Raw genomic sequence first — 26,698 nt, forward strand, 5'->3', positions numbered from 1 at the left:
GTGTAAGTGTGTGTGTGTGTGTGTATGTTTGTGTGAATGTGTGTATATGTTTGTGTGTGTATGTTTGTGTGTATGTGTGTGTATTTGTGTGTGTGTCTGTGTTTTTTGTAGTTTGTTATTTCCTGTAGGGTTTTCCAGACTGCTCTGGGATTGTTGGCAGCGAATTGATCTTCCAGTTTTTTTGCATGATTTGATTTGGCCTGCCTGATGGCAGACCGTAGTTTATATTTTGCAGATTTGTACTGCTCTTTATTTCCATTTATGTAGGCTGTGTTCTTTTCTTTACGTAGTGATGCTATGTCTTTGTTGAACCAGGGTTTATTGTTTCCATATGATGTGATGGTTTTAGTGGGGATGCACATCTCCACACAAAACCGGATGTATGACGTCACGGTTGTTGTGTATTCATCCAGTGAGTCGCACGTGGACTTGAGAGAGTCCCAAAGAGTGCACTCCAGACAGCCTTTCAGAGTGTCGGCTGCCTCTGGGGACCAGATTTCGCGTGTTGTTTTTTTGGATTTGACCTTTTTCAGTTTTTGCCGGTATGTTGGGATGAGGAGCAACATCGCATGGTCGGATTTGCCCAACGGATCTCTCGGGAAAGCACGGTAAGCGGCTGATATAGTGCTGTAGCAGTGGTCCAGAGTGTTGGTGCCCCTGGTGGGACACTTTATTTGTTGTTTATAGTTTGGCAGCTCACGGGAGAGGTGAGTGTGGTTGAAGTCACCCAGAACTATTATGGTTGAGTCTGGGTGCGATCTTTCGGTGTTGGAGATATGGGTAGCTAGCTCGCTGATAGCGCTGTTAGCATTAGCTCGTGGCTGTATGTAAACACCGGTAAGTACTATGGATGAGAACTCGCGGGGTAGGTAAAAGGGACGGCATGTTATTGTAATGAATTCGAGGTCGGTGGAGCATGATTTATGCACTAGAGTGGAGTTAGCACACCAGCGATGGTTAATCATGAAGCATACTCCACCGCCTGCTTTCCCATACCTGTCACTGCGGTGGATAGTGTAGCCCGGTGGGGTGACGGCTGAGTCTGGTATGTTGACGTTAAGCCAGGTCTCCGTGAAGCAGAGCGCAGAGCATTCCTTGTATTCCCTCTTCTGTGTTAGGAGAAGAAGGAGTTCGTCCATCTTGTTCGGGAGGGACTGGACGTTAGCTAGAAGGATTCCAGGCAGTGGGGGCCGGTAGGGCCGTCTTCTGAACCTGGCGAACACACCGGCTTGCCTTCTGCTAGCTCCGGGTAAATTGTTGGAAGACTCCGGTGTCCAGGTGGAGAGTAGTTCCTCAGGAACAGCCAGATGTTGAAGATCTGATAATCTTGATCCGTGTGTATTTCCTCGTAGGGAGAGTAACTCCTTACGGGAATAGGTGAGTAGACAGGACGATTTAGGAACAAATAATACAGACAGAAGAGACAGAGACAGAACCAGAGCTTGTACCGGGGCGAGCCTAGCGGCCGCCATTTTGCCTATCACCATGGCAAAAGAGAAGAGAAGAGAAGCGAGGAGGTAGTCATTAGTAAAGATTATGTTTAAGTAAGTAGCTAATCTATAGTTTGAGCTAAATGACAATTCAATCAATGTTTTCTAAATTAATAGGATGTTTAAAACGTGAGAATTCTTTACTTAAAAGGTAGGAACCCTGTTGAAGAGAGGAGCGACAGGAGGGAACGAAAGGCTGAGAGATGGAAATAGAGATAGAAAAGAGACTTTAAGGAGGGAAAAGAAAGGAGGGAAAGAGGGAGAGAGGGAGAGATAGTTTGTGAAATTACAGTGAACAAGTGAGAGAGAGAGATAGTGAAATCACAGTGAAAGAGTGAGAGAGTGTGAGAGAGAGAGAGAAAGAAAGAGAGATAGAGAGAAAAAGAGGAGAGAGATAGAGAGAGAGAAAGAGACACAGAGAGAGAGAGAGAGAGAGAGAGAGAGAGAGAGAGAGAGAGAGAGAGAGAGAGAGAGAGAAAAAGAGAGGGGGAGAGAGAGAGAGAGGTGAGTCTCTCTAGCTCCCGACTTTCAGCTTAGACTTCAAAGCAAGTGAAATACTTGTGTGTGTGTGTGTGTGTGTGTGCTTGTGTCTATGTGCTTTTGTGTATGTGTGCGTGCAGTCATGCAGAATGTGCATGTGTGTTTGCGTTTATGTGTGCGAGTGCATGTGCATGTGCGAGTGTGTGTTTGTGTGTGTGCGACTCCAGAGAGCTGTCAGTGCGACTGGAGGTTTCTAAATAGGATTTCTGCTGCTTCGGCGCGGTTTGTGCCGACGTCTGGGCTTTTGATTCGTTGCTCGCCAACGCCATCATGCATGACAGACTCCTTCCAACTTCACAGAGAGAGAGGGAGGGAGAGAGAGAGAGAGAGAGAGAGAGAGAGAGAGAGAGAGAGAGAGAGAGAGAGAGAGAGAGAGAGAGAGAAGAGAGAGAGAGAGAGAGAGAGAGAGAGAGAGAGGACAAGACCATTATAGGATTGTCTCTTGCTCATCCTCTCTCTCTCTCTGCCTCTCTCCCTCCCTCTGGAGTGGTAGACTGGGAGAGAGAAAGAGAAGGAGAGAAATAGACTGACAGATGGGCAGATATGGAGGGTGAGAGAGAGAGTGAGACAACTAAAGAATTGTTTTTTATTGTTTCATGAAAAAGTTACACAGCACCGTTTTAATTATAATTTTCTGCTAAATCCCATAGACGAGTCTAGATTGTGTCTAAATTAAAGCCACGCTGTTTCTGTTAAGACACAGTCAGTGGAATATGTAGAATGGCAGCTTTGATCTGAGCTATATCTCACCAGCTAGCCAAAAACACCTCTCTCTGATTGTTAAGCTACGCTAGTGGTCCGTATCCGCTTCCATTAATTTGTGCTAAGCTAGGCTAGTTTGCAGCTGTATAGCCTTCTACTGAACGCACAGAGGAAATTATCTATGTTCATGTCTGACTCTGGAGAAGACGGTACACAGTAAATTTCCCAGAAATTTGACTCAAACTGAGTACATTTAACTCAAACTGAGTAACATTTTACTCAGTTTGAGTAAAATGTACTCAGTTTGAGTAAAATTTACTCTGCGAAATTTACTGTGAGTGCATTTCCCATAACGTTGGCGTGTTCCTTTAAACAGAGACACAGCACCAGATCTACATGCCCGGCAGAGTACCAAACGGTGATAAATGAGGGGGGGGGGAAGCACCCAAACTATCGTTAAAAAGTTTCTTTGTCACAGACCTTTTTTACATCCGCTTAGACCCAAGAAACATTAGATCAGGGACAGCCAATCAACAGACAATAAGTGCAGACGATCTAACAATAGCCACAATAAATACAGCAATTATAGACATCATCTGCAGCGTAAACATTGTCATTAGATGAACATACAGAGTCTATACGGCGCTCCATCTCACCTCGGTCGCGTCCGTCGTTACGGCAACCGCCATTATTCCGGCACCTTTTCAAAGACCCTCCGAGAGTGGAAATACCACCGAGGTGATAAATAGATGATGTCATTAGCGGGGTGCGGATAAGAGGCCATTAGCAGAGAGCCGGACATGCCGTTTCAGTCACCTCATCATCTTTATCGCCGGGGTACACCCAGGACGGCCGTCCCGGGGCAGGAGTCCAGGAGGGACTATTAAAAGAAGGTCATTCATTTGGGACAATGAGTTCCCATGGTGCGTACCGTGCAATTACCACGTCACAGGTTTGAGTCCAGCTAATGACCTGTGGTGCCTGTTGTTGCTAATCTATGACTGAAATCCAATCTAGATTAAGATCATGCAGATTAAGATCACACAGATTAAGATGGCTTTATTAAGACCACAGCGTTAAAGAGTAATAGATGTGCCCACAAGTGATAAAACAACTGTTTTGTTGTTGCTTTCGGGGGCATTGGCCAAACCCCACAAGGTAAAAGAGCTATTTAATATATATAAAGGGTTAGGGGTCATGGTTAGGGTTAGGTTAAGGTTAGGGTCAGGTTAAGGTTAGGATAAAGGTTAGGGTTAGGCATGTGGTTGTTATGGGAAAGGTTAGGTTATGGAGTTAGGGAATGAATGTAAGCGTATGCAATGTCCCCACAACGCATGACCATTTTAAATGTGGCTCTCACTCCGTGTGTGTGTGTGTGTGTGTGTGTGTGTGTGTGTGAGTGAGTGCGTGAGTGCGTGAGTGCGTGCGTGCGTGCGTGCGTGCGTGCGTGCGTGTGTGTGTGTGTGTGTGTGTGTGTGTGTGTGTGCGTGCGTGCGTGCGTGCGTGAGTGCGTGCGTGCGTGCGTGCGTGCGTGCGTGCGTGCGTGCGTGCGTGCGTGTGTGTGTGTGTGTGTGTGTGTGTGTGTGTGTGTGTGTGTGTGTGTGTGTGTGTGTGTGTGTGTGGCATCGCTGACAGAAGAATAGGTCTAATTAACCATGATGAGCGACTGAAATAGCCAGAATGTGAAATGGACTGGAATGTTCTAAGTAGAGATCATTAACAGGGTAAAGATGCACACTGATTCTATCTCTATCTCTATATCTATCTATCTATCTCATCGATCTCTCTATCTATCTCTCTATCTCTCTATCTCTCTAGATCTATCTATCTATCTATCTATCTATCTATCTATATATCTATCTATCTATCTATCTATCTATCTATCTATCTATCTATCTATCTATCTATCTATCTATCTATCTATCTATCTATCTATCTATCTATCTATCTATCTATCTATCTATCTATCTATCTATCTATCTATCTATCTATCTATCTATCTATCTATCTATCTATCTATCTATCTATCTATCTATCTATCTATCTATCTATCTATCTATCTATCTATCTATCTATCTATCTATCTATCTATCTATCTATCTATCTATCTATCTATCTATCTATCTATCTATCTATCTATCTATCTATCTATCTATCTATCTATCTATCTATCTATCTCTGTTTCTTACACTTTGTTGCTTCATTAAGCTCAGGCACTTCTCAGCTAACTAACCTCCAGTTTAGCATTGAAGCCTTCAAAATAGCTGGGCCTGAAAGTCTGATAGCCGCTTTACTGTAACGAAGTGACCATGCTTTTATTTTGAAGGCTAATCTGTTACTGTAAACTGTAATTGTGTTGTACTGATGGCTTGAATCGGTAAATCAAGGGTAGTCAGGAAAAGGAGAAATATATGTTGTTTCAGGAAAAGGAGAAATATATGTTGTTCGAGTATGTTTAAAAATGTTTGTTACAGGCTGTTATGTTGACTTCATAAGCTAGATTAGTAGTCACTCAGCGTCAAGCAGGTGAAATACATGTTTTGAAATAAATCAGGTGAAATATAGGTGACACATGCGTATAAGATAAAAAGTACTTTCCATAACAAAATAGGTCACTCTCACATTTATCACTGGCGATAGTTATAGTACTCAGTACCATTGTATCCTGTACACTAAGGTTGGGTGGTCCTCTCTGGCAGAGAGACATGATTTGCACCGGCATTTGTTTCTATATGAAGTAATTGTTGGAGATCTTCCCCCTTATATTACATAATTATTGGACTGGACCTCTGGAACTTATCATACTAGCTCGTAGCTCCACTGGCTGACATTTCAAAACCCCAGAGTTTACACTGAACTTGGGAAATAAATATGCTTTTAGCTTCTGTGCCCCAGACACATGGGTCGTCTTGCAATGTACCTTAAAACTCAATACTTTAGTGTTCTTTGGACAGTTTAAATCTTTAATGACCAACCATTTCGCCCCAGTCTGTAGTTGTTGTATTCCTTGTAAGCAGTGTTGGGCAGTAGCTAGCTACAAGTAGCGACGCTACATAGCTTAGCTACATTTCTCAGTAGCGTGATGGTAGCGTTGCTACTTTTGAACCAAGTAGCGATCTCTGTAGTGTAGCTATTGTTAGACCCAAGTAGTGACGTAGCGTGAGCAAACGCTACACTGCTACTGTCCGGAGAACTAGACTGCTAAATAAAGATTTGTGAAAAAAAAAAATCCCTGGAGAAAACCCACTATGATTGGTTGGTTGGTTTAGATATGAGTATGACGACTCACGATTGGGTAAGGTTAGGGGCTTAGGGGGCCAAACATTACGGGTAGGCCAATCAGAGGCAGGATAGGGCGGGTCCAAGCCTCCGCAAACCAAGAAGTGAAAATCTAAATACAGACCACATGAACCAGTCCGCGCGAAATGGCAGAGGCAGAGGGATTCGATGTTTCCAGTGAAACTGATGACATTGATGAAGTTGACGTCCACGTCAATAACAATGTGCCGTCTCCATGGCCGTATCTGGCCGTATCTGCTCTCAACTTCCCACACGTGCAGCACTTTTGAGAACACATATTCAGGTGAGCTGATGAAAAGCTTTACATTACCATTGCCAACTGTTCCCAAACAGCACACAAGTCAGTTAACTTTTTTGTCAACAGCTTTAACTAACAGATAGAGATAGCTGCTATCATGTTTCACTGTAGGAAGAACATGACCAATATTATGGGGGTGGGAAGGCAAACTAACATAAATACACACACTAAGGGAAAATATCATCTAGAGCAGTGGTTCTCAACCTGTGGGTCAGGTCCCCACATGATTTGGGGGGGTCCCCAGATGACAGTGAAGTGACCATTTAAGGCCTTTTTTGTGAGGCCATGGAATGTTTTGTGAGTTACATATTTATATACATTTGGTCATTTAGCTGACGCTTTTATTCAAAGCAACTTACAAATTGTGTACAACAAGTCAGCAGGAGCGGTACATATCTAGCAGCCAAGGATAAGTAGTATTGTTTGTCTAGCAGTGTCGAGCTTGAGTGTTATACTCTGAGTACATACTGTAGTAGTATAGACATATTAGCATAGTTGGTAGTAGTATAGACATGGTAGCATAATAATAAAATGCAGTAAGAAAGTTATTATTAGTTAAAATTCAGATATTGAAGAAGTGTGTTTTTGGTTGATGAAAAGTGGGCAGTTTTCAGCTAGGAGAGGGTATCAGGCAGCCAGAAGATGCAGAGTTTAGAGATGAATAATAAATAAAGATAGATAGAATAGAAAATAAAAAGACCATTACTGCATCAAAATGGATTCATGTCATGGCACAAAAATGTGTTTGTTCTGTTCTATTGATGTCCGTTCATGTAAAGATGGATTTCGTTAATGTCTGTTTTGTGAGACTTTTTCTTTGGCCAGGTTGTCATTTTGCTACTGTGGTTTGAGTTGAAACAGTAGTTTATCCTGTGCTGAAAAGTCTCCATTCCAATAGAGATAGTATATATTTTGGTGTTTATTTGATTATTGTTTCACTGCCTTTTATTTATTACGTTTCCAAATTTTTTTTCCCTTTCCTCATACTTTGTTAACATTTTGTACATGGTACCGCAAGGTACATTAATCAAGTTCATGTTAAAAGGATGACACAAAAAGCCAGACAGAGGGCTTGTTTCCAGTTTCAGTTAGTTTTATAATAAACAATGAAAGTGAGAATTTTTTGCCTGCCTATTTGTTTGGTGGAAACTTGATCATGAAGTAAACAATAATTTTTTTTAAGTAGTGCCGATGTAGCTAGCTATTTTTGCCATGTTCTTGTAGTGTAGCTTGCAAAAATTTTCTGGGGATAGCTTCCGTTGTAGTTGAGCTATATTTAATCGAGAGTAACTTGTAGTGTAGCTTACTACATTTTCCAAGTAGCTTACCCATCACTGCTTGTAAGCTGTATGTCTCAACAACATCTAAAATTAGACTTGAACCCTTAATGATTTTCGAGACTAAATAAAGGTTGAATGAATAACCTTTGGATTAAAATACACCATTTTGAATGAGAATGCACCATGACAATTGTATTCCAACAGAATACATCAGAAATACGTCAAATCACACTGCAGTTTGTATTGTGAAAACCAGACATAACGTCAAATATAGTTATACCATCAAAATATAATATTTTGACCATATTGCACAGCCATAGTCAGTAGGGATGGGAATCACCAGAGGCCTCACGATACGATACTATCATGATACTTGAGTCACGATACGATAGTATTGCGCTACTAAATATATTGCGATATGCTGAGTATTGCGATATAAATATTGCGATATATTGCGATTTATTACCTTTTTTCAACTGCAAAGTAAAACTTTGTCAACATGTTTTATCTAATAAAATAAAGTTCAGTCTGTTCATCTCACTCACTCATTTTTATTGCAGAACATGGTATTTTCTCAAGCAGACAGATGTAAACACTGTAATCTGTGTTGCATGTACCTGACAAACTGAACTGTTTGTATTACAGTCATATTCCAACTTAACTGAATGCACATGTGTGCGTGTGTGTGGACTACTGTACTATTACAGGTATTGAAATAAACAATGCAACTTCCTTGTACAAAAAAAATACAATTATTTTTAAATTTTTTGTATCAATAATTAAATATCGATACTTGGCGTCCCTGTATCGATACAGTATCGCCAGGCAAAGTATCGCGATACTACTACGTATCGATTTTTTAGTGGCAGTAGTGTGGTTTAAGGCTGTGACCTATGGAGCTGGGGTAGATAGGAAATACAATCATAAATTATAGTATTAGTAGGCTATAGTATACTGTGTGTGATTTAATCCAAATCAGCCTTGCAGTTCGCGAGAATTGCTGATAGACAGACAGACGGATAAACACACTGCACCGATTATATGATGAGATTAGTTCAAAGGGACTCTAATAAGGGAAAACATGGGAATAACTGGTTTAAAACCTTTTTTTCCCAGAGCCTCTCCACCCAATTGGTCGCGCTTGTCCCTGATGTGTGATTGGCTGTTTCTTGCATGGATTGACCTACATAGAATAGAATTAGAGGATTTGCTATGAGCCTTCCAAGTGTTCATTTGACATCCCACTTCCTCCCTGCCTGCTCTCTTTCCCCCCCCTCTCTCTCCCTCTCTTTCTCTCTCTCTCTTTCTCTCCTTCTCTCTCTCCCTCTCGCTCTCCTCTTTCTCTCTCTCTGTCTCTCTCCCTATATCTCCCTCTCTCTCTCTCCCTCTCGCTCTCCCTCTCGCTCTCTCTCTCTATCTCGCTCTCTCTCGCTCTCCCTCTCTCTCTCCATCTCCCCCCTCTCTATCTATCTATCTATCTATCTATCTATCTATCTATCTATCTATCTATCTATCTATCTATCTATCTATCTATCTATCTATCTATCTATCTATCTATCTATCTATCTATCTATCTATCTATCTATCTATCTATCGATCGATCGATCTATCTATCTATCTATCTATCTATCTATCTATCTATCTATCTATCTATCTATCTATCTATCTATCTATCTATCTATCTATCTATCTATCTATCTATCTATATCTATCTATCTATCTATCTATCTATCTATCTATCTATCTATCTATCTATCTATCTATCTATCTATCTATCTATCTATCTATCTATCTATCTATCTATCTATCTATCTATCTATCTATCTATCTATCTATCTATCTATCTATCTATCTATCTATCTATCTATCTATCTATCTATCTATCTATCTATCTATCTATCTATCTATCTATCTATCTATCTATCTATCTATCTATCTCTCTCTCTCTCTCTCTCTCTCTCTCTCTCTCTCTCTCTCTCTCTCTCTCTCTCTCTCTCTCTCTCTCTCTCTCTCTCTCTCTCTCTCTGGCCTGGTTCTGTCTGCTTTCTGGGTGCGGGGTTGTCTTGTCGGAGAGGAAGAGAGAGGGAAAATGAGAGAGAGGAGATTAAATTAAACAAAACGAGAAGGGAGGAGGAAAGAAGAGAGGGAGGAAAAAGAGGGACAGAGAGACACAGAGATGTGTGTGAGGGGTGGAAATCACAGGTGTCATTGCTGTCATGCACCTCCAAGCCTCCAGGCTTCCCGTCTTCTATAACCCTTGGTTTACCTGACGTGTCTTGTCCTCCTTTACTCGCAGTTCATCACTTGGCTTCACACCCTGTTCCTCCCTCCGAGGCGGCTCGTTCTTATTATTATCCCCCATTGTTCAGGTCGACATGGTCGCACAAACACCCGTTGGAGGAGTAGTGGGGGAGAAGAAGAGGAATATTTTTAAATAGCAAGAATTATCGACTGGCAACTCTGTGCTCGTGAATGAATGAATGAAAACTTTATTTAACAGATTGCAGAATGGGTACAATACAGTACGTCTCAATACACACAATTGTTAAGGGGATGCAGACCAGAGAAAGACGTTTGTCTTGTTTACATCAGGGTCCCCCTGTTTACATCAGGGTGCAGCTGCAGCTGCTGGTACTGTATGGAGAGAGAGGCACACAACAACAGACAGACAGCCGGTTTCAATCACTGAGCTGTCTGTCTGTTGTTGTGTGCCTCTCTCTCCATACAGTACCAGCAGCTGCAGGTATGACGAGCACAGAGTTGCCAGTCGATAATTCTTGCTATTTAAAAATATTCCTCTTCTTCTCCCCCACTACTCCTCCAACAGGTGTTTGTCGACCTGAACAATGGGGGATAATAATAAGAACGAGCCGCCTCGGAGGGAGGATACCGCAGGCGGCGGAAGACGGTCGCTGCTGCTGGAGCTGGACCGAGTCAAGCCGGCGGCAGCGCGGCGCACGGAAGCCAGGGAGAAACCACGCATCGCCCCGCTGGCACTTCACAGCACGAGAGTGTAAAGGGGCGTGTAATAGCATAGGTCAGCGGCCAATCAGAGGAACCCGGAAACCGAACAGCGTTGTAGAAGGCATAGACGCGTCCTGGATGCATGAATCCTTTCGGCAACTGGCTTGTCCTTCCGCGTTCCCGTTTGGCGCTCTGATGACATATGACATGAGCGCCAATCGTGGGACGGCAAGTTTTTGCACAGTTACGCTTACAGTAGGCACTCTTTCAAAGTTGGTTAAGGTTAGAGTTTGTCTTAGAGCATGGCGATAGAACGCCAGGTAGTTTGCAGGCTGTTCGACGCGGAAATGGGCAAACACGCTATTGGGCGCACATGTCACATGACCTGGCCAATCAGAGCGCCAAACGGGAACGCGGAAGGACAAGCCAGTTGCCGAAAGGATACACGCGTCCCTGTGTATGACCTCCGCCTGCCTGACCACTCTCTCGCGCCTGGACCGCTTGAGAACCCGCTCCTGGCTACGACTGCGAGGTGATTCCTCTAATTACTTACAGGATCTGTAATTATTTTATATAATAATATGATAATAATAATAATAATAATAATAATAATAATAATAATAATAATAATAATAATAATAATAATAATAATAATAATAATAATAATAATAATAATAATAATAATAATAATAATAATAATAATAATAATAATAATAATAATAATAATTATAATTATAATATAATATATAACAATCAATATTTGCAGTGAGAAGCATATCAAACACATTTAGGATAATGCAATAATGGCCATAACAATAAAAATAAGACCCAATGCATTTAATTGAGGAAATACAAATCTGAAATGGTTAGGAAAGGTTAGGCATAACAAGATGCCTTACAGCTGGAGACTCCAGACACACTTAAAGCAATGAGTTGCTTAAAGCAATCAATAACATATAGGCTAAGCAATAGAAAAGTCTGTACTAAGTCCATAAAATATACACTTACTGTATATATTTTCAATTTATCAAGATTAATTTGTCACCGCTGTCAAGTTCATCATGGCAGGTAAAAGAATAGCCAAGTTAAGCGAGTAAAATTTCTCTCCATTTCTCTCACACATCACATCACATCACATCACTCACTCACACACACACACACACACACACACACACACACACACACACACACACACACACACACACACACACACACACACACACACACACACACACACACACACACACACACACACACACACACACACACACACACACACACACAGAAAATGGTAGGCTTGTTAAAATAGTTTAAGTCACCCGATATTTCCAGATACATGAACAGGAAAACGTTTGTGTAGGTTTTGCATAACTCGTCATAATCCACATAGCAGACTCACTTAGTTCCTTTCCTGGTTCTCGATATGGCTGGTTTGCTTGTGGTAACATTAGCATCAGGGGCTCTGCTAGGTCTGACCTCTGACCTTTGAGCTCGCTGCTACAGTAAGTGCTTTGCGTTGAGGTGATATTTCTTGATATACTCCAGTAATATGAAAATGCCTAACTGCACAGAGCGGTGATCCTATCAACAGTTCCATCTGAGCATTTTTTTAATGGTTTGTCATCTACTTCCATAATGTTTACAAAGCTACTCTTGGCCATGCGTCTGCAAATACTGGGTGAGTCAAACAATTGTTTCCCATCTGTAAGCTTTGCAATAGGACTCACTGCACTCACATTGTGTATTTTAGGGGGCGTGTGTGGTTCCTGGTTTGGGTGAAAGTAGTAGGCGGGTGCTTTTGGGGTGGGCTATAGCAATGGTTTGGTTGTGTATGTTGGTTAGCGTGATGCTGTATGGTCCATTCCGACAGCCTGAGCTGGCAGAGGTGGTGGTAGTGGGTAAACGGTCGCTGCCGGACCATCACGGTAATCTGTTTCTGGGAATGGCAAAAACGGTGGCAAAGATGGCTAATAGATCGGATTGCTATGTGTGCGGCCTGTCCCCACAAGCGGCCGCCGCGGGCCTTCCGCTGATTGCACACCCTATAACGAAGTGTCATGCCAGCGTGTTAAGGGATTTGCCTACCCCTGACCTGTGTAACGGGGTGGGGCAGGACAGGATTGAGAGGTATTTGGGACTGGGGTCAATGAAGAATAAAATGATGAAGATAAGCGGACTGTTAGACACTGGCCCCATTCCGATAGCATATAGGTCGGCTGGGTTTGAGAAGTGCGTGGAGGGTAAATCGAATGATAAAATCGTGGGGTATTTGGACGACTGCCTGGGGGATAATGGGGTCTGGGGCAAGGATTCAGAGGCGCCGGCCCCACCTGGGGCATTTTGGATTTGTGGTGAGTTTGCGTATGCCTCGTTGCCGATTGACTGGAGGGGAAGATGTGCGTTGGGTTACTTAGTACCGGCTATGAGGGTGTCTGATGTTTTGCCAGCGTTTCCCAAGACAAGGAAGAGACGGGATGCGGACAATTTTTTCAGGGTGGCGTTTCCCTGGTATGTGGCATATGCAAACATGGGGGAACTGGATCATTTGGCTAAATTATTTGAAGACATGGCTGCTACGACAGCGAGGGGCTTGGGCCTGGAGGCTCAGGAGTTACGGTCCTTACGACTGATGGAGCTGCAGACGAGAGCAGCTATGGACTTCCTATTGGCAAAGTCAGGGGGCACGTGTGCGTTGATTGGTCAGGAATGCTGCACATTCATACCAGCCAATGATGAAGGGGGTTTGCCAGCCATAATTGAGCATTTGAAGAACATTACTAGGGATATGCAGGACCCTCGGGAGGACTCGTGGGATGACTGGGGTCATGGACAATTGGGCTATATGGGGTGGTCTGTTGTTAAATATCTGCTTTATGCCGTGGTGATGTTTGCAGTTATAGTTGTCTGTGTGACTGTGATCAGAGTGTGTGTTATGTATATGTTCAGGACTCTCTGCGAGGCTGGTCCTGCGATTGAGAGGTCACACTGCTCGGCTGCACCTGCGTTTGCTATGATGATAGTGGGGGATGACGCGGAGGGGGGCCGGGTGGGTGTGGGCGTCCCGTTGATGCCAAGGTACCCGGAGTACGCGCTGGCGGCTGTTCTCTGATCTGGGTGGTGGACATTCTGGGTTGGGGAACGGGAGGGCCAGGGCGTGCGAAAGGGTGTGGGGTGGGGGACGTGCCTGAACGAGTGTACATTACCGTTGGGTGTGTGGATGTGTATGCAATTTAGTTTTTTCCCATAGTAGGTACGTGAGTGATGACTGTATTATGTGGAGCTGGGTACCCAGAGTTCGGTGTTGGGTCCGGGCGGTTATGCATGGCCGTCCGGCAGGGCACTGGATTCTGGGGATGATAGCTTGAGTGATGGAATAAGATGCTTGGATGCTGACTGCTTTGTACCTGTGGTGGGGTGTGTTCTGACCTCTGTGGAGGGTCTGTTATGGACTCTTCAGAAACCAGGGGCCGACACCTCACGGCGTGCGGGGCGCGGTGTCCGATGCATTCTTTAGATTATCTCTGGTGGACACGAGTCTGGATGACGAGTGTCCCCTGGGGGATTGGTACTGAATAATGGAAAGAATATGAAAGAATGTATGTAATGATACTAATCAAGATGTTTTTGTTTCCCGAGGGATATCAGAATTGGAGTGGAATCAAGCAGAAATAGTGGAGAGCCGAAATTCGATAAAAATAGGAACTCAGTGTGTTGACGGAGATTGAACGGGAAGAAAATCAGGGAGTAGAAACTGGCGACATCACACACATGTATCAATTACAAATATCTCGTTTTTAAAAGTGTATGAAGGAAGTAAAAAGATACTCATACAGTGAATGAAAAGAACCTCTCAGAAATTTGATTGTATAGACAGAGTAAAGTACAAGTCCAGTTGATAAATTAACAAGAACTGTTGTCATTGTGTGCTCTGATCTCCAGCAGTTCGATTGGACACGCGGAACACCACAAATCAGGTAAGAATAGGAATTTCAGGTGGAAAAAGGGACAGAAGAGAATAGGAAGGGCCTACATTGCCACTATTGGCTGTCCGAGTAGGAGTCAGTCACAAAAAGCATAGACACCTACATTTAGACAGGGAATACAGAAAACACTTTTCTGCCTGTTGCCATTGTTACAAGATCAAAAGGAAAGGGAAACTCTAGGAAATGGGAAAAAAGAGCTCATATAGGAAAATGGAAGCCGCAACCCACTCAGATAAGTCGACCCTAATTGGTTGGATAGAAGAAAGTCCAGTACAGATTATTGCCAACGAACACCCCCACACAAAAGGTAACAAATATTATTTGAAAAAAGCAGCTAAAATATCGAGAAAATGGAATAAAAGATGGACACATCTTGTGAACCCTTGGCCTATCGAAGGTTCTTTTGATTTGGAACTAATAGCTGACATAAGAGTGCTAATCAAGACATATAAACACCACAGGGATGAAGAGGCAAGGGCAAAGAAATGTTTGCAAGAAACTTCGTTGATAGACTCTTACGCACGAGAGGCCGAGAGGAGAAATAGTGACAGGAAGGGCAGTGCAACTGTCAATGACGCGGCCAAACCAGGAGAGGAGGTAGCCCCGGTCACCATATCTCCCCTGGCCTATAACACAACAACTGTCATCGTCCAAAGTGCAGCTCAGGTAGCCTCACTCACCCGAGTGTCCCACCCAAGAGTAGAACAGGTAAGAGTTGAGGGAGCTTTAGCACCCCACCATATGACAGTAGGAATGGGGAATGAGTGTACCCTATCCTACCTATAATAGAAATGAGCAGCCCTTATCAGTTAACAGACGATCAGGGGAATACAGAGACGGGATAAGCAAGAACAGCAATTCACCTGACACCTAGGCCACAAGACAGTCAACCCTTGGCTTGTTCAGAAAGGGGATATGCGCCCTCACAGCGTCAAGGGGAAAAGACTGGATATTTGTCGGAGGGAGCCAGGCAGATCCAATTGGCTGAAGTGGAAGGACAAAGCAAATATGAGGCAATGGTAAATCGTAAAAAGTGGGAAAAGCTAATGGAAAAACACGGCCCCACCCAAGCCTCCCCGCAAGTGATTCCAGCCGGTATGAAAAAAGAGACAGTTCCCCGATTGGTAGCACGCTAGCCGAGTGGGGGCTGATAAATAAACTGGAAATATCCACGAGAGGTAAGACACCAACAGAAACGGGAAGACAAAAGGGAAAATCCGAACCAGCACTAGAAGGTAAGGAATCTGATTTAAACATCTCCTCCTCACAGGGTGCTGAACTTGTCGAGAAGATGGTAAGGCTAAAGGACGGTCTGATAGGAATAGACCGGGAGCTCTTGGGATTGGACAAGGACCATGCTGAAATAGCAGGGCGGATGAAGGACCAAGAAACTCCAGAGGAAAAAGAGACGGAGGAGTATAAAACGATCAGCGGGATGTGGGAAAACATTGAGAAAAAACGACAGGCCCTGCGAGACAAAAAAGAAGAGCAGAAAAAGGCCCTCGAGACGATAGAAGATGCCGTGAGGGATGGAATGAAGACCAGATCACAGACGAGAAGTCAGAAACCTCACACCCATGCCCCCGTCAAAATAGCTCCCGTAATAATAAGAGGACAGGACTTGGAATATCACCCCTGGAAGTCTTCCGACATGACTCAAGTATCTGAGAAATTGCCGCCCCTCCAGAATGGGGCCAATCCGTGGATTGCCAAATTGGAGGAAATGATGATCGGACAAGAACTGGCGATGGGGGATATAAAAAAAACTATTGTCAACCATGATGGGAAAAGAAGGCATGGAAAAAATACTGGAGAAGGCTGCCATGGGAAACCATGTTGGGACTGGAGCACAGGATGCGGACCTGTTCGCACGGCACAGGGGAGTACTGTGGCTGGCCCTCCGAGAAACCTATCCGACCAAGATGCACCCAGACCAAATCCACATTGGGACCCTGGGGGACTCCCACCCTAGGAAGTACGTACAACAAGCCTACGCCGCCTGGAAGGATACAACTGGTCAAGATGTAGAACGGGACCCCCTGCATGAAGCCGTGCTAAGAGGAAAGATTGAAGACGGCCTCCCCATGGAGGTGAGGCAAAAACTGGCTGAGGTGGTGTCTCTGTCAAGTCTCCCCCTAAACTATTATACCGATAATGTGGCCCATCAAGTTGACCTATATCGGAAGAAGGAGCAAAACAAAAAGGATAAGGATACGGAACAACACCGAAGGATCCTGTATCAACAGCCAACCGATGCAGGGAAGATAGTGGAATATCTCCAAGCCTTAGTCCAGTCCCCACAACCAATAGGGGAGACGGGCTCCAACGGGGAACCAAATGACCAGAGACAGGCTCAGTCTGGGACCCAAGGGGGTCCTGCGCCAGAACAACAACAAAATCCAAGGGGAGCACCCTGGCAGTCACGGGGACAAGGTGGAGGCAGAAGAGGGGGCGCGAATGGAAACAACGCTCGGCAAATTGAGTGCTGGGGTTACTGGGAATGGACATTAAATGTACTGCGGAGGGTTGTGTGATAAATGTACGAGAAGACCATTACTATCAGATGGTACAAAGAATCGACAGCCGACCACCGGAAATCTATTGTCTAGGGGGACTGGACCAAGAGTTGCTTGGTTCAGCCTTGCGATGGGAGACATTTATCACTGCCAACATGCCTGAAGCAAGTGATCCAAAGACACCATATCATTGCACTCTGCAATACCATTAAGATGCAGACTCGTCACAGGCTAAGGAGTGGCTGAGTGTGCAACCAGACAACGTACAGCTTAATGCTACCAATATCATATTGGGGCCGCAAGGAGCTGCGCTACGTATTGCACGGAGCGACTATCTGCATAAAGAACACGAGATTGCGGACAGTGTTCCCCATGTGACTTTAAAGGTAGCCAGCTCGTGCGATTAGCAGCACATTGGCGAGATGATGAAAAAAGCGGAAGGGATTAAATTTGAACAGATGAAAGAAAACAAACTGATCTGGATAAGCCCCGACAAAAGGTTTATTAAGATCATGGTCCAAGGCACAGGGATGGGTCGCCCCCAAACTGTGCAATTATCCCAAGAGACAATGGGAGAAGTCCCTAACGCATTGAGCCTCCAGGAGGACATGATGAAGGCGGTGCCAGAGAAGCTGTGGTAAAAAAACAGCACTGACATTGGATTAATCAAGTCCGCTCAACCTGTGAGAGTGGAGCTTAGACCTGGGGCCACCCTGCCTTGGAAAAATCAGTATCCATTGAAGGAGAAAGCGGTGGCTGGAATCGAGCCACAAATCAAAGGACTTTTGACAGCGGGAGTCCTACAGAAAACAACTAATCCCCGGAGCAACACGCCGTTGCTACCCGTGGAGAAACCTGATACCTCGTACCGGCTGATACACGATTTGAGAGCTGTCAACGAGATTTTACTTGACTATCCCGCGGATGTCCCCGACCCCCATGTGCTATTGACATTTATCCCATCGAAAGCTGAATACTTTACGGTTATAGATTTGTGTAGTGCATATTATAGTGTACCCTTGAGCAAGGAGTGCCAGCATTTTTTTGGTTTTACCTATAAAAATGAGCATTATGAGTATACTAGAATCCCTCAGGGACTAAAGCATTCGCCACACATATTTAACAAAATCCTAAGGGAGGATTTAGACGGGTTGGATACAATATTGACCTCTAGGGTCATTCAGTACATGGATGATCTGATACTGTGTGCAGACGATCAGACAACATGTCATCGCGACTCCGTAAAACTGTTGCAGCTATTGGCAGAAAAAGGCCACAAAGTGTCGTTGAAAAAATTACAATATTGTAAACCTAAAGTGATCTATTTAGGACAAACAATTTCACAGGGCCATCGGGCTATTTCGGAAGAACATTTGGTGGCCATTAAGACGGCGCCCAAACCTGTGACGGTAAGACAAATGATGGGATTTCTGGGTATCACGGGGTACAGTTCTCCATGGGTCGAAAACTATACGGAAATAGTGAAACCATTAAGAGACATGATGAAAGAGGCGGGCGTTGATAAGCTGAGTAGTAAAGTGGTGTGGACTGAGGATGGTTTACGGGCGTTTGAAACAATCAAGTGCCGACTGTTAGAAGCGCCGGCCCTGGCTTTGCCTAACTATACCAAGAAATTCATACTATACGTCTCTTCCTCTCCAGATCAGAAGTAGGCGTGCGCGGTGTTGACCCAGGACACCGGGGTGGGGGCGCGACCACAGCCGATGGCGTACTACTCCATTGCCTACTCGGAAGTCGAGATGGGGATGGCTCCATGCTACCGAGAAATGGCTGGAGTCTATACAATGTACGAGAAAGCCGCAAGTATCATGATGGGATATCCAGTGGATATCATGGTGAGGCATGTGTCGTAAATTAAATTGATCAAAATGACCCGTATAAGCATTACAGGAGGGATTAAAATCATCTAGCGGTTTCTGGAAAAGGCCACAGGAGAATTCAGTCAAAAGCTAATAGTGCAACCCTTCACCCTTCACCTAGCAGCTATAGGAAAAAGCCCAGAGTGCCATAAAAATAAGAACAGATCAAATGGCAAACAGATGACACATCTTCCTCCACAACGAACAGGGATGGTGCGCCAAATAACTAAACTTTTAAGTCAAGAAGTGACGGCCTGAAGGCCAACATCCGAGTTCTGTTTACTTTAGCTAAGCAGACCAAACAGGCCATTCTGTGATACCCACTGTTAAGTTGAGTGGGTACTATATTTCCATCTGTATGAGGGTCGCATTCAGGGACACTTGGGTAAATCATTCTAAAAGGAAACTAGTTCATATCCCCTCTGTAAGGTCACCTTGTAACGCTGTTTCGCAAGACCCAAATCACTGAGAGGGGAGACCTTCTAGCCAATAGGAAAGCAGGCTCTCTGGGGTGACGGCACTGGATGGCGCAAGGGCTGGGGGGGGTTCTCTCTTCTCTATAAAACCTACAGGTTGAATGATGGAGGTGAGACAGAGACAGAGACAGAGACACGGAGACACCGAGACGCAGAGAGACACGCAGGGAGAACGGAAAAGCAGAGACGGAGAATCCACCCCACCAGTTCGAGAATAAGAGACGCCACTAAGAAGCCCTCCGGGAAAAGCTGATTAGAGATAGAAAATAATTGATGCTGTGAACCAGATAATTTAAGCTGTTGGATATTCCAATAAAACAACGGTCAGAACCGTTTTCACCCGCAGCGCTGTCTCCGCCTCCACGTGATTTCCAAAGGACCACATTTGAATGAACTGTTACTTTAACGGGAAAAACAACGAGCAGAGTAAGCTATTCCACTATACATTAGAGAAAGATCATATAGCTATAACATAGAATCATTGAGAAGATACATTAATCTGGCGCCGTGACTACCGGTCTGTACATCCGAACGGGACCCAGGACAAGGACAACAGAACTTCAAAAACTCTCAGAGCAGAGCAGCGACGCCTGACTACACCATCCTCGGGCAACAACAACCAGCAGAGGCCAAACGGTGAGTTGAAGATGTGTCTGTATTGTCGGGGTTTGTTTGGGCAGATTTCGAACAGGGGTAGAGAATGGTTGCATTGGCGCGATCGAATTAAAACGATTGAGCGCACAGCCGTATCGGCACTTATGAAATGAAGGGGATTGGCGCGATCGGGTTGGACAATAAAATAGTTCAGGTCGCGCACTGCTGAGGGGCTAGAGGATTGCGCCAGGTTAGGCGACAGAGACTCTTGTTTAGAATCGTAGGTTCAAATGCAATGACAATAACTGGAGACGTCTGGTTTGTACGTTGCTAAAGACAAATCGACGTCGTACGAATCCGTTTAGTTCTTACGGAACAAGAGCTCTGGAGCGCGTAAGGTAGTCCTCTTAAACCTCGGAAAAATTAGCACTTGTGCACTGGGGGGTTATAAAGATCTGCGCTTATGTTCGAACTAAAAAACTGCACTTAGAAGCGATGAGGCATTATATAAGGACTTTAGTATGTAACAATGTATATATGTTGTTTAGATGAAATAGGATGACACATGTATGGTATCATGGCTATAATCAAACGTACGTCATCATAACGCTAAACGTCGCGGATTACTATATTACAACCAATACGGAATAAGGCCGTTTTATACCCGGGAAGCTACTGCTATACAAAGCAGGGCTAATACATGCTAAGCTACGTTGCAAGCTAACGGGGAATGCTGGGGGTTACTAATGTTTAGTACGACTGTTGTGTTGAGATGACGGAACTTATAGCTTCATCCATGGTGGCTGAAAAAGGCTACCAAATGATGCTACATGATGTGCAAGGTTGACCAGTGCTAAGAATGATTATGTTGCTGAATGGAAGTATGAGTGTAACTGTGTGGATGAGAGAGGATGTGTGTGAATGAGTCTGCTAGAGGTTATGGAGTGGATGCCGGTATTTTTTGTATTATTATGAACCAGCTGGTGGCCAAGGCTGCAACGGAGAAACCACACCCCTGTCCTGCCAGCATTAGCTGGCGCGACGGGACTAGCGTGTGGACGCTGTGTTGCGTTTTCGAGTGAATTGAATGAATGACATGTGAGATGGAACCTAGGAGATGTGTAATGTGCGTTGAAATTTTTCAAATCGGGGCTGTAGAAGTTTAAAAGTAATGTAGTAAAGATCAAAGAAAACGGGGATTTTAGAGCTGGTGACGTCATAGGGAGCGTCGGAGCTTGGGGTGCGTTAGATTTGTAATACGGGGCTAGATCGGGAGCGTTATATTTAAAATACGGAGCCGGCCGGGGCCGGACGGGCGTACAAACGAGAAAATGATACTGTAAGGTTTATGAACGAATGCTTAATAAATTTAAAATTATGTTATAAAGTATGACTGGGTTGTGCAAAACGTCGCGATGTGTTGTGCTGCTCAAATCAACAGGATAGTGGGCCGTATAGGAAACGCTATTGTAAGGGGCTAGGCTAAGCTAACTAGCCGTGCTAGGCTGATCGAGCGATAGCAACATTGAGCTAAGCTAAACGGTATTAAGCTAATGGTGTTGGCAGTGGACAGCTAACTATGCTAAAAATGCTAAGCTAACTATGCTAAAAATGCTAAGCTAACTATGCTAACATGCTAAAGCTACCTGTGCTAACAATGTTGCATGCTGGGAGTCTCGGGGAATATCGCGTGATGCTATTTTGGCTGGCAGCGGGACCTTGTGTGTGTAAACGTGACGTAAGCCTGTGGCGACGTCTCGCGGGAAGCCATCCTTAATGCCGGACTACGATTCGGTACAGAGAATTCTGGGAATTGGGGTTCATGTTGTGTGAGCACGTCGGCTGACGTCATGGGAGGAGTGGCTGCGTGATGACGCACTGTGGGGCAATGGGGTTGCGAATAGAGACAGCAGGGGGCAGTGTTGTCTTTGAAATGGATACACCTCTGCTGTTGCTTGGCCCCTCTCTCCCTAGGTTGCCCCCCTACATCCCTCTCTCTCCCTCCCTTGCCCCCCTCCCTTCCTCCATCCCTCCCTCGCCCCCCCTCCCTCCCATACCCCCTCCCTCACCTCCCTCCCTCCCATACCCCCTCCCTCATCTCACTCCCTCCCTCCCTCCCTCTCTCTCTCTCTCTCTCTCTCCCTCCCTCCCTCCCTCTCTCTCCCTCTCTCTCTCTCTCCCTCTCTCCCTCTCTCTCCCTCCCTCCCTCCCTCCCCCCTCCCTCCCTACCTCCCTCCCTCCCTCCCTCTCCCCCCTCCCTCCCTACCTCCCTCCCTCCCTCCCTCCCTCTCCCTCCCTCCCTCCCTCCCTCCCGCTCTCTCTCTCTCCCTCCCTCCCTCCCTCCCTCCCTCTCTCTCTCTCTCTCTCTCCCTCCCTCCCTCCCTCCCTCCCTCTCTCTCTCTCTCTCCCTCCCTCCCTCCCTCCCTCTCTCTCTCTCTCTCTCCCTCCCTCCCTCCCTCCCTCCCTCCTTCCCTCCCTCTCTCTCTCTCCCTCCCTCCCTCCCTCTCTCTCTCTCTCTCTCTCCCCCTCCCTCCCTCCCTCCCTCCCTCTCCTCTCCTCTCCTCTCCTCTCCTCTCCTCTCCCTCCCTCCCTCACCTCCTTTTCTTCCTCCATCCCTCCCTCCCATTTTCACTCCCTCCCTCCTTTATTCCCCTTTTATGGCTAAAATGGTATAGTATATGAGAAGATACTAGAAGTTTCATCAGGGCCCCCCCTCTCCACTGTAGTCTTCCCTATAGGGTATGCCCCCTCCTGCGCTATTAGAATGGGTGCCATCCTGCATTATCATAGTGTGTGCCCCCTTCCCCTCCCCCCTTCCATCCATCCTGCACTATCATAGTGGGTACCATATTCCATTCCATCCTTCCATCTCTAATATGGTGTGAGCTCCCTGTGGTGCAGCTCCTTCCTTGGAATACTTCCTTTCCTTCATAGTCTCTCCCTTCATAGCTTCTATGGTGTGTGCCCCCCTCCCCAATGTAGGACTTCTGCTACGGGGTGTGTACATCTCCCTCTGTACCATAGTGTGTGCCCCCCCCCCCGTACCGGTGTAGTACTCATTCCCTCCACATCCCTCTCTATTCACGGTGTATTTTGCCTTTGCTTTCTTTCCAGTTTCTAAAAAAAAAAAAAAATAAAAATAAAAAAAAAAATAAAATAAAATGATAAGGCATAGAGATAAATTGAACTGTTAAGGTTGACTAATGCATGACTAATCTGACCAGTTAAAGATGGTGAAAGGCCAGACGGTGGAACGGCGGTCTGCACCACAGGGCTGGTTCGCAAGGGCGATCGCAAGATTGAGGGGAACCAATGCGCCGACTGCATCATCACCAGTGTCTCGTGGTGCTCAGGTCCGGTCAAAGAGGCTTATGAGGGAGCTTCAGGAGATCAGACGACTGGGAGGCGGTTTTATTACGGTGGAGTTGGTTGAGGACAATCTCTTTAACTGGGAAGTTCGGTTGTTTCAAGTAGATGTGGACTCTCTGTTGTGGCAGGACATGAAAGAAACGGGGACGGAGTTCATATTACTGAGTGTCTCTTTCCCTGAAAATTTCCCATTCTCTCCGCCTTTCATGCGGGTGCTCGCCCCGAATTTAGAGCAGGGGTACGTGAGTAAGGGTGGGGTCATATGTATGGAGCTGTTGACGCCGCGTGGTTGGTCTAGCGCGTACACCATGGAGGCTGTCGTGAGGCAGTTTGCCACTAGCCTAGTGATGGGACAGAGTCGCATGGTTAGAGGGGAGGAAGAGGCAAATGGGGTATCTTTCAGCCAGAAGGAAGCGGAGGCTGCCTTTGAGACCCTGGTGGAAAACCATGACAGGTTTGGCTGGCGGTCTCCACCAAAATCGGAAGGTTAGGGGACGCCGCCTACCTCCCTTTAGAGATGGACTATGGTTTCGTGTTATTGTGTGTATAGTATTGTTGTTTCGGCCCCCCTCGTCTAAATCTTTTTTCCTCCCTCCCTCCCCTCCTTTCCTAGCTCCTTTCCTAGGTACATCACTCCCTCCCTAGTAGTACACTCCCGCTCTAGACATTCACTCCCTCCCTAGGCTGTTTTTCCTTAAAATTCCTCCCTTCCTGTCTAGTCTGACATACTCTAGTCTTCCCTGGACTCCTCTCCCCTAGAGACTCGTATATGCTCCCTCCCTCCCGGGCCCCTCCCAGGTGTTTCCCTCCCTCACTGTCACTCCTTGCGTGTGTGTCCCCCTCCCCGGCCCGGCAACGCCCTCCCACCCCCTCTCTTCCGCTCTCCTGATAGATAATATTGGAGGGTTGGTTAGGGGTGGGGTGGGACGTGTTTGTGTATTGTATAAATAAGAGTGTTGTTGTAAGGGGTGTTGTTAATTATTGTTTGTGGGGCGTTGCAGGGAGAGTAGGAAACGCGCGGCAGGAGGAGGGAGGCAGGGATAACGCAGAGGAGTGCAGGCCGGTCCAAGGATGTTTGGTTTGTCAAGGCGTGCGGAGTGCGTGTTGGTGATGGGCACTCTGGTAACGGTTTTCATATTAATGGCGGCAGGAGTTTTGTTTTATTTTCGGCCCCAGGCACCGGAACTTATAAATATAGACGTGGACAAGCGGGCGTTGCAGGAGCCTCACGCAAATAAATTTATAAAGATAGCAAGGGAGGTGGCGAAAAGTGCGAATAAGACTGATTGTTATGTGTGCGGCCTAGCGCCGGAGTCTGCTGCAGCCGGTTTACCGCTTATGGCCCACCCAGTCACTGAGTGTCATAACTCTGTGTTGAGGGGATTTAATTTGCCTTTCCTATGTAAGGGAGTGAGTGAGGGGAGGATGGAGGCGTATCATAAGACGGGGCGGTTGCTAGGGGGTGAGACGGGGCAGGCTAGGTTGGATGTTAGGCCTATTCCGGTGGCAGTTAGGCCGGAGGAGTTTACAAGATGTGAGGACGGCGAGAATGGGGTGTATGTGGGCACGCTGGGAAATTGTGTAGGGGGGGTGAGCCTGGGGGCTGCAAAAGTGGCTGCACGGGCTCCCCCAGGTACGTATTGGATTTGTGGTGAGAATGCGTATGCAGCGTTGCCAGCGGGTTGGAAAGGAAGATGTGCGTTGGGGTATCTGGTGCCGGCAATGAGGGTAACGGATGTCTTGCCGACGCACCCTGGGGCGAGGAAGACGCGGGCTGCGACTCATGCGAATCGTTTTTTCAGGGTGGCGCTTCCTGCGTATGGGACGTATGCTAATATGAAGGAGATTGATCGTTTGGCTGCATTATTTGAGGACATGGCGGCCACAACAACAGAGGGGTTTAGCCTAGAAAATGAGGAGATGCGGTCGTTGAGATTAATGGAGATGCAGACAAGGGCGGCAATGGATTTCTTGTTGGCAGCTTCGGGGGGTACGTGTGCGTTGATTGGTCAGGAATGCTGCACATATGTGCCCGCAAATGATGAGATAGGGATGCCGGACGTGATAGCACATTTGAGGAACATTACGAGGGATCTCCATGACTCTCGGGTGAGTTCGTGGGAGGATTGGGGTCAGGAGCAGTTGGGGTATATAGGTTGGGTGATAATTAAATACGTTCTCTATGCAGTGGTGATATTTGTGGTATTGGTTGTGTGTGTGTCGGTGATTAGAGCATGCTTTGGGTGTCTGATTAGGACTCTCTGCGCAGCCGGTCCGGCGGTGGAGAAGTCACTCCGCTCGGCTGCACCTGTTATGACTAAGATAATGGCGGTAGAGGAGGATGACGAAGGGGGCCGAGCGGAGGTGGGCGTTCCGTTGGTGCCGAGGTACCATGAGTACGCCCTGTCTGTCATTTTTTGATCTGGACTGCTGGACAGTCTGGGTCGATGGGTGGGGGATGGGGTGTGCAGGGGGGTATGGTGCTGGGGGGACGTGCCTGGGGATATTATAAAAGTAATGTTGTTTTTGTGAATGAGTTTTTGTTTCCATAGTAGGTACACGGAGAAGGAATGGGTTGAGAGTTGTTAGGTCCCTGGGGTCTGGTGCTGAGTCTGTACGGTTATGCATGACCGTTTAGCAGGGCACTGGGCTTCCTGGGGTTAGTAACAAGGTGGGGTGCCTGGGCGTTAACTACCTTGTACCTGTGGTGAGGTTATCCTGTCCTCTGTGGGGAGTCTGTAATGGACGCTTCGGAAAACGGAGGGTGGGGCCTCGCGGCGTGCAGGGAGTGATGTCGGAAGGTGCGTGAAAACAAATGTTAGTGGACACGTGTCTGAGGAGGACAAGTGTCCACTGGGGGGAAGTAGTATTGAAAAATGGAAACATGATGATTGAATGAAATGTGTAATCAAGATGGTGACACTAATCAAAAAATTTGTGATTTTCGAGGTGAAACAGAATATTGGAGCGGGACCACGGGGAAAACATCGGAAAGCGGAAATTCAACGAAGGAGGGATCAACATAGAAGCGGAAATAAGGGAGTAGACACCGGAAACGCAAACACCACTGTCAATCACAACATCTCTCAAAAATTTGAAAAGATTGTATGAATTAAGTAAAGGATTATTCATACTGTTGATAAAAAATCTCTCAAAAATTAGATGTGGTATGAATATTAGATAGAAGATATATTCATACTGAAAAAACGGAGTAAAGTGAAATTCCAGTTGAAAAATTAAAAAGAACTGTTGTATTTTGTGCTCTATTTTTCAGCAGTTCTGCCAGGCAACGAGGGCACCGCAAGT

This window comes from Notolepis coatsorum (assembly GCF_963971535.1).
Source record: "Notolepis coatsorum genome assembly, chromosome: 17".
NCBI classification, from domain to species: Eukaryota; Metazoa; Chordata; class Actinopteri; order Aulopiformes; family Paralepididae; genus Notolepis; species Notolepis coatsorum.